Below are 10,072 nucleotides of genomic sequence, written 5' to 3' on the forward strand. Positions count from 1 at the left end.
CAGAGAAACTGGGGCTCTTAAAAAATGTTTAAAATGGAAAATATGAACCAAGCAGAATAATTTCTAATTGAGGCATACAAAGTTTTTGCCTTGTAATGTTTTTACCTTGTAATGTTTGATCTATGATCCCAAGATTTCCATTTCAAGTATTTACTAGCATAGTATGAAAGAGCAGTGGGTCAACATCATCAGTTTGGTGGCAGAGTCATAAAATGGGACCCATCTGCCTATTACAGTCTCATACTGTAAAAGTTTTACTGCTGTGTGTTTGTGGGGGGTGGGGGGAGGACGGGGAGGGGATGGGGTAAGGAGTTCTTTGTTACCAGCAAAATTTATTATTAAAGATCCTGAAGTTAGAAGGTAATTATCTGGTAACCTAACAAAATCCGTACATTCAAAACTCTTGGAAATTTAAGATACCTGCTAATGAGTCCCAGTATAATAAGTAGATCAGGGAAATATATTTAGGAGTAAATAAATAAGTTGTCTCATTGAAATGTTTTGTTTTTTTGTTTGGTTTTCCTTTCTTAGAGTGTTTTGAACTTTGTCACCACAAAATCTAAGAAGGATATAAAAGAATTTATTTTGTTTTCTATCTTTTCCCATAGGGAGCAGAATTGGTCTCAAGTAACCTATGAAATTCTGAGTCTTGTAAATTGGACTAAATACTGAGGCATATCTGTTTCTTAATTTCATTATTATTATGTTTCTGTTGGGAATCACATAACCAGATATTGGCCTCAGGAGGATATCACAATGTTTTTTGAGTTGCAAATTGGATAAGGGCTTCTTATTTTCTGACACAGCTAATCTTATTCTTACGGGAAAACTGCATAGTTTCCACTGTAACACTGAAAATGGCTTTGCTGCTCATCAGCAATTAAGACATCACACATTTCACTTGGCTCTTTGGGGCACTGGGGAGCTCTAAACATAACCTGCTTGTAAGTGATGCTGCCTGGCTCTGCTTATTGTTATTAATTAGGACCAAACTGAGCAATTTGCACGTAAGCACATGTGTGTGCACATGTGCACGGGTGCAAATGTACATTCACAAGCCTATTGGAGGATGAGGTAATAAGAGACATATTTTCTTAGTTGTAGAAAAAGGTCAGTGTGCATAGTGGGGCTTCGAAGTGTTTTTACCTCACATATTAAGAAAATCATGATTCAATTTAATGCACCTTCTAAGTGAAAATGCTAGGGAGTTGAAGATGAATAGGAAGATGAGAAGGGGAAACACATTTACTGAGCTCCTACTGTGCGTGTACCTCCATTATAAGTGTATTTAATGCTGGTAACAGTAGGTATTATATCTGTAGTGCATAGATGAGGAAACAGTTGAGGGAGATGAAATTACTTTATATGTCAGAGCTAGGATTCAAACTGAAGTGTGATTTCAAATCTTGTGTCATACCCACGACACTGTGATGCCTCTTTACCCAATAGGAGTTGATAGTCCAGTCCAGCCAATTGTTCATGGGCATTTACAGACACTCTCTTGATTATAATAAAAGAGGATTTTATACACAATTGTCAAAACTGATGAAAGGAAAAAGGTAAAAGTTTTTAAAAAATGTCTTTACCAAATTCATAGTCACCAACACATTTACATCAAAGGGAGTTTCTAATTATGTTTTTTAAAACTCTATATCTAAAACAATAAATAAATAAAAACTCTAAACCTGCTTCTTTCTTGTGATGTTTAATCAGGACTGGACTAGAAGAATGTATCAGAGAGAAAGATATCAGTTAAGGTCCTTCTTTAAAAAGATCTTATTAGTATCCATGTGTATTTGATATTGTTTAATTTTAAAAAATGTATTTTTTTAAAAGAAAAATTTTAAAATAGCCTTTAAGGATGAGATCACAAATATTTGAACATGAAAGGCCGAGAATGGATGATAGAATGAGAGGCACAAGTTTTTTTGTTGTCTTTTAAATCATTGGGTTAGAATAGCAGAAAAAAGAATTCAGAAGACAAGTATTGTTAAGTGGCAATCTGCTAACTATATCAAAAGTAGCTATGGGAATAACATCACCAGGAAAGAAAAGAATAAATATTTCAGCAGACAGTTAATCTGTCTCAGGGCTAACAGATCTAAAACAAACGCAAGTGACCTGCTGCTGGTTCATGGTTAATTGCTGGAGCCTCGTCGGAGATATGAACACTATTTGTCTTTCCAGTTTCATGACATGTACCTGAAGAGTCCAAACGTATATGTAGTGAGTCAGAGAGCAGTTTATTTCTTAGTGCCTTTTTCACATGAGCACCATATGAATACTGAATGACAATGATTTGCATGGTAAATCTGTTTCATGATCTAAACAGATATGTGTAATGGTTCTTGAGCTCTTGATTCTGTCACAAAAAATAATTCTAATCCCTTCTGTTTCACATATTAGCTAAGGCATTTTTCCTGTTAGTACAATGCATTAAAGCTCATGGATTATTGTGCAAGTAAATGGATATATATAAAACACATGGTGTAATGCCTAGACCAGAGTAAGACATCAAACAGTAGTTGCTATCAATATGAATGTTGTAGGATGTAGCATTTTGCTCTCTGACTTTTGTCAAAAGGAAACCAATATCCAAATTTGTCTCAAGTGAGCATTGGTCTCCCATGATTGACCGAAGAAGGCCACTAGCAGAGCCAAGTGGGAGAGAAACCAGTGTCTGACTTGTAGCTACAGAGGGCTATACTTATGTTTGGGCTGTTGTCTCTGGTTCCTTTTAATCTGACCAGTCTGGTGCTTCACCAGCATCAAACTCCTTCCTCCAAAGGTTTTCATTTGCAGAAACAAGAAGACCCTTGAGGCCAATAACTATTTATTTTTAAGCATTTTAAAATAAAAATAATAGTGTGAGGCTTTTGCTTCAGTTTTCTTTAAGAACTAACCCTTGACAGGAACTGGAAATAGTTCTTGTCAATGCAACCATTATCTCTTGTGACCAAACAGGATGTGGGAGGTAGGGCGGAATTTGTGAGTTCTTTGTACATAGGAATAAAATGTCTGTCATTTAGTTAAAATAAATTATTGATTTTTAAATCAAATCAAAATATTGAGTCAAACAAGCAGGTACTGTGCTTGAATTTCCCCTTATTCGTGAGAAATGGTTTTCACTATTTTATGAATAGTGGGAGGAAATAAGGTGTTATAAATAACAAAAACATGTTTTGGGCTTCATGAAACCCATAGAGGCAATTATAGGACAGTCTGAAAAAAAGTTTAAATTATCATCATTTCCCAGGAAAATAACTGGTTCTCCTCCTTCCCTTATCAAGTAAGCAAGTTGACAAATATTTTAAAAACCACTTTAGAATACTTAGTTCCCCTTTCCACTGGAGGCCTGTACACAAAGCTCCAGTCATTCCTCCCATACTCCAGTACTTTCTCTTCTTTCTGAGAATAAGGATAAGTATCCTCAGCCACACTTCAGAGCTTGGACTTGGTTAAGTCTTCAGAGCAAGACAAATGACTGGTTTTGTTGGAAGGGGCACAGAGAAAGCTGGACACATATTAAAGTGAATAATGACAGATAGCTTTAGTAGATCAAGTGTGCATTTCCTCAGGTGATTAAGAGATGACACAATTTGTGGTTACTGTGTAGTTGCTCCATGACCTGCAAAATTTAAGTATCTATGGCCTGGGAGTAAAGAAAGGAAAAGAATGGGTAATGATCACATTCGTTTCTTATTTAAATTTCCTCCAAATCTATAATTGTTTCAGGAATGAATTACTAAATCCTCAGCATGAAAATTGGGTTTTCTCGTGGTGGCCTCTACCTATTATCTAGTCACTGTGGTTGTCTTTTTCTCTTTGAACCTTGGGCTTCACATGCCATACTCATAAAAATTAGCAATATCACTGTACTACATCAGAGATGTGCCTCTCTGCTTTTGAATTTTGTATTCCTTTTATTTAGAATACTCCTACTCCCTTTATTTCTGAGGCTAATGAATAAATTGTTCAAAACATGTTACTCAGCCTTGCATCTGGGTTATGTGTTTCTATGTTATTCGAAAGTATACCTTACTTTTCTCAATCATTACTGCATCATATTGTCATCCTTTGTTTTAATGTCTGTGGTCACCTCCAAACCAGTGACTTTGATTTAATTAGTGTTGGGTGGGGTCTGGTTTTAAAGGTCCCCAGTGATTCTGGTTCACAACCAGGTTTAGGACCCACCCAACTAGACTGAAATCTCCCTGAAGGCAGGCCGGTTGACTAGTTCACCATCATGTCCCATTTTCTAGCTTACTGCCAGAAACATAGTAAATGCTCAAGAAATATCCATGGATAAAATGTCCTCGTATCCCCAATTCTTGATACAATGTTAAGCATAGTTATTTTTGAATGAGTGAATGAATGAATATATTAAATTCTATAGGGTTTATACAAGTAGGTAAATTACAGCCTATATTTTAAAAAGTTATAGTTGGATAGGAATGAGGAGACTTGGAGAAGCACACTAAGAATTCTGATAGAATCACTCATACAATCAATGATTAAATATTTTCAGTGGTTGTTATGATTTCTTGTGGAGAATTTCTCTCATGGTGAGACTCCTTTCTGAATGCAGAACTTTTCCAAGTGGTTTGGCAAATGTTCAGTTAATTGAACCTTTGAGCAAGCTCTGTTTAAGTTCTTTGGAAAACTGCTAAACCTTCTGAGGTCATTCCAGACTATTTGCCTGTTTCTGTTATGTACTAAGGCAGGAAATGTTTTCCTCCTTTTTGAAATGAGCAATTCAAGGGGCTGGTAAAGAATGCATGCAGTCCGACATACTATCAGTCCCCTCCAGCTGTTTACCATGGTTTTTTTCATTCTTAACAGGGCATCAAGTTCTTTTGAATACTAGTTATGGTTTTATACATAAGACAAAACAAACATTTCCTAGAGAACTTCAGAGGGTAACTACTTTTAGGTCTTATATTGCATTTTCCTTCGATCAAAAGAGGCAAAAATAAAATTTGATTTGAAGGAGGACTACCATTTATTAGGTTATGGTGTAGTCCGTTGGTACATTAAAAAAAATTTTTTGAGCCCAAAAGCAATAAAACCCCTCTCCTTCACTTTCCCCATCTTGTATCACTTATTATTTTTTTTTAATACTTGTGAGTGGTCATGACCCCACCCAAGGTCATCTGAGAATAATAGTACTTGAGTCATTGACATTCTCAGAGTTTTGTTTAGAAGGGGTTGTTTGGAGCTGCTGTAGTCTGACCTGAGTCATCCCACATTGTGCCAGGGAGGTTGAAGAATGGGACTCTTCCCAAAGGAATGCTGTTACTGTAGTGACTCTCCAGAAGGAAATATGTAGTTAGTGCTAAGGGAGCATGTGCTTTGCCTCACATTTGCTGTTGGACAGGGACCGACCATGACCTTTTAATCAGGATAGGCTTTGATTGAGTTGTTGATACAAAGTAAATTTGCTTCTGGTAGAATTTGCCAGAGACCACCCTGGAAGAAGGCATGATGATTTATTTAGTGGGAAGATTATAAGATTTGGAGTCAGTAGAATAAATTTAAATCCTGTCTTTACTACATACTGTGCAAATTAGATAAGGTACTTAACCTCTTTGAGGCTCGGCTTCCTATGAAATATAATAACCTACTAAGAAGAAATGCGATATCCCTGATTTTGTCAGATGCACACTTTATTTAAAAACATTAGTTAAAACTATGCTATGTTCTATCAAAGAGAAACAGATGATGTGCTTTCCTACTACCCAGCTGTTATAATTCATGTTAATATAGAGAAACTTGTAGAGAACTAAAAACAGTTGAAAAAAGTTGAGTAAAAATGTACAATGGAAAAAGCACTGAATTTAGAATCCAAAGACATGGTTGTTAATTTCATCTCCAGCAGTGTGATGAGAGCCTCACTTAGAAATAATACCTACCGTAATATTATTGTTTAGAAAAAGAGATGGTATAATGTTTATGGACCTACTTTGAAAGTGTTAATAATACAATACTCACATAAATTATCAAGAACAGGTTGTATTTCTTCTCCTATAAACTAAAAACAAAGAATTTTAAGAGTGGGGAAAGGTACACAGTTGGGGAAAGGGCATCTTTTCAGAAGCCAGAAAGGAAGATGATGAGTTTAGTTATAGAATGCTGAGAGCAATTTTCACATTTTCTCAACTGCTCTTTAGAAACAAGGCTAAATAAAGTTCATGTAGACAGCCCAGATGTTTGCTCAGCAGAGCACTCAGGTGGAGCTGAGAGATAGACCTGCCTGCAAATAGAGTAATCCTTTATAACCTTTGTGTGATGTGCTTGTGAAAAGGACGTTGGTGTGTTAAACTATGGAGGGCAAGATTAAGGACTTAAAGAAAATAGAGGTTTGTGGGGAGAGCAGTAAAAAGGGTGTGTATATGTGTTTAAAAATCACCGTTCAGAAAGTTCTTGAAGGCATTCACTACTAAAAGGAACTAAATTTAATGGTGTTAAAAAGTTGCTCCAATAACTAATCATTTTTCCTGACTGTCCTTCTGAATTGTTCTGGAACAGATTCTTCCATGAGTTGTGAGTTTTGAAACCTTTAAATTTTTTCGTCCCTAATGACTTGGGATTTAACATTTTTGTCACTTATCATTAGGTAAGTTTCCTCAAGTATTACAGGCAGAGGGATGGATTGGTAATGGCTTTGGAGCTCTTGTTTAAAAGGACTGAAGTACATAAAATATAGGTTTAAAAACTTTCAGACTTTAAATTGTTATGTGGACATAAAACTGCATATTCTGATCATTATAATTTGAGGCCCACATACAATGAGTTACTCATTTCAGTGATATCTTGGGAATAGGTACAGTATGTTATTATGAATGGGTAAAACACTGAGTTTGTAATTTATAAACAGTCATTCGAAGTTAGTTTGTCAAATGAGCAACCAAGTTGCCCATTAGGATGTAGTTCAGAGAAGTGCAGTGAATGTAGGGAAGATGCAGGGAAGGGAAGATTTGGGGACCTGGGCTCCTGCCTGAGTACGATGGCTCTCAAGGGATACCCAGTGGAGTTCCCTCATGGTGGTATGAATACAGTGAGGAGTGGAATGGAAGAAGGAGACACAGACTAAAATGGCAGAAAGCCACCGATTACTCTCTCTTATTTTTGCCTAGAACTGACTCTCTTTAGAAGTAAGACTTCAGTATTGCTGCTTTTGCTATGGTGAAGAGTTTAGTTAAAATGATAGATCGAGCTTAGTTAATTATTGTGGCAACAGCTGACAAACTCCCTTATACAAGCCTATCAGTACAAGCCATCATACATCTGAAGAGTAATAGAAGAAACCAAACTTGACTTATTGTGTTCTTGCTCATTCTTTAGAGCTCTGCGTTTCCTGGCTAAATTTACTCTTTGCCCACTTAAATACAAATAATGGTTGATGCATGTCATTCTTCATTTGTCCAAACACATAGAATGGACAACAACAAGATTGAACTGTAATGTAAACTCTGGACTTTGGGCGATGACAGTGCATCAGCATAGGTTCATCAGTTGTAACAAATATACTATTCTGGTTGGGGATGTTGGCAACATGGGGAGCTACGCATGTGTAAGGGCAAGATGTATATGAGACATCTCTGTACTTTCCGCTCAGTTTTTCTGTGAATCTAAAACTTCTCTAAAAAAATACAGTCAATAAAAACAACAATGACAACAAAAAAGAAAACCCCAAAGCACAACAAACTGCATATGATCGCTGATTATTATTACTTTTTTGGGGGGGTTGCAGATTTTTGGATGGTTCAACTTATGATTTTTCAACTTTGTGATGGTGCCAAAACAATATACATTCAGTAGAAACTATACCTTGAATTTTGAATTTCGATCTTTTTCCAGCTAGTGATATGTATGGTACGATTCTCTCTCACAGTGCTGATCAGCCCCACAGCTCCCAGTCAGCCATGAGAGCATGAGAGTAAACAACTGGTACTCAACAGTGTACTGTGTTGGTAGTGTTTTTTTGATATTATATTCTGAGCTCATTTAAAGTAGACTAGGCTAAGCTATAATGTTCGGTAGGTTAGGTATATTAAATACATTTTCAATAATGACTCATCATAAGCCAAGGATCACCTATAATGAGAAATGAAAACAAAGGACCATTAGGGGTTTTGAGATGGGAAAATTATTTCAGACTGTGTTTGGGGGATAAGTAAGAGCTCATTGAGATATCAAATCTGAAATGGATCTTGAAGGAAGGTGATGTTTACAAAAAGATTGGGCTTTATGTAGGAGACAGAATGGACAAAGGCACTAAGTCGGGTAACATGTTCAGGTTACACAAGTGGCAGAGTGTGGAATGGTTGGATTGAGATGAAAGTGATGCTGATGGCTGTTGTTGTATTGAATACTTCTTCCTGAATTCAGAGGGGAAATTGAGCCTTATGACATGTTAATTAGAAATCCTTTTAAGTGTTATTTATACATACTAGTAATATGGGACATGGGAAGCTAGGAAGTAATGGAGAACTAATAAAATAATACCTTTAGTCGTCCTGTTTAAAATGTTGTTCTTTGATTTAAGCCTCTTTTGCTTTGTGAAGTGTTATTTTCCACATTAGCTAATTATACTTTAGGAGTATTTTATTGGCTACTTTTCTATTTCATTGAAATAATAGCCATATATTAAAAAGTAGAACCATATAATCAAAAGAACATAGTATTTGAACAAGGATTTATAAATTTTTAAGCTTTTCTTTGTCTAGTGTCACATTTATAAATTGTGAAAGAAATATTTGTCTGACCAAATTGTAGAAGGGAATCAGGAAATATCAACCTCAGCTATGGCTTCAGGTTTCAGCGACTCACTGATGATCTCCTCTGACCTCTGTGTGGCATCAGGGTCCCCACAGAGATGTTCATTCACTACCAAAGCTACCTTGGTAGCTGCTCAGCAACTATTAGGCTGTTTCCAATTAAGTAATTTAGTGTATATATTGAATTATCTGACTATTTCAGACTCATATGTTTTGGGTTTGTGTATGTGTATGTATGTGTGTATTCTTTCTTTTATGCACGCCTCTGGTAAGGTATTAGAAGTACATTGCATTATATTTAAACAGAAACATTAACATTGAGAGGTGGTATTTTTATAGTTCTTTCCTTTTTCTTTTTCTTTCTTTTCTTTCTTTTTCTTTTTTTTTTTTTAGGCAAAGCAACCCTTGGTTGACCTTACAGATTGCAAGGAACTTGTCAGCGTACAATCCCTTTTTTTTTTTTTTTTTACACCTACAGCACCTGATCTTCCTAGATGGTCTCTCATCCAAGTACCAACCAGGCTCGCCCCTGCTTAGCTTCCGAGATCAGACGGGATCGGGCTTGTTCAGGATAGCATTGCTGTAGACTAATTATTTTCTAAGAAAGCTATATTTAGTGAAGCTTGAGATTTAAAAAAAGTTGTTTTAGCACCAATAAAATCTCATTATAGGATTCATAAAAGAACCAAATCAATCATGCTCCATTCACACTTGCTGGTCTTCCACAGTGGCCTTTCCTAACACAGTTTGAAATCAGGCATCTTCAATCATATAGAGTCTTGATATAGAGTGTATATTACATTCTGTGCTTTGTGGGTAATTTGTGAAAATGTACAAGAAACCTAGAATTATTTACCTCTGCCACCAGGCATGATTCTGGGTGCTTAAGGAAGCATGTCTATATAGTGCCTGTCACAAAGAAGGCTCTCAAAAACTGTTATTTAATTTATGTGGGCTGATTTTAACATTATTGTAATCAAAATGTAAGTAGAGACTATAATTGAGATCTAAATACTCACGCATTAGGTTTAACGTTGAATAAGGAAAAAAAAAAGACAAGTATCTTTGCTTCTTTGGTCTTTATAGTTTCCAAAGCATTCAGAATTTTGAATTCTCTGTATGATTACTTCTGCCATACATGAATATCTAAGAATTCTCTAACAGCCAGAGAATGGAAGGACTTGAAAATGAGATGGTCAAGAGAAGATATTTGAGTCCCAGAGTCTATGAGCTATATGTTTCAATCTTTTCCCTTCACAGTATTTAAAAAATGAATTATATGTCAAGTGTTT

At 35.9% G+C, this 10,072-nt stretch overlaps 1 protein-coding gene and 1 pseudogene across 4 annotated transcripts in view; one reads left to right on the forward strand and one right to left on the reverse strand.

Moving 5' to 3' along the window:
• LOC107502318 overlaps positions 1 to 10,072 on the forward strand; it is a 211,604-nt gene that overhangs the window by 109,973 nt on the left and 91,559 nt on the right. The window lies entirely within an intron of this gene.
• Positions 9,250 to 9,368, reverse strand: LOC118605101 (annotated as a pseudogene).

Source organism: Rousettus aegyptiacus, unplaced genomic scaffold, assembly GCF_014176215.1.
Source record: "Rousettus aegyptiacus isolate mRouAeg1 unplaced genomic scaffold, mRouAeg1.p scaffold_m13_p_1, whole genome shotgun sequence".
NCBI lineage: Eukaryota > Metazoa > Chordata > Mammalia > Chiroptera > Pteropodidae > Rousettus > Rousettus aegyptiacus.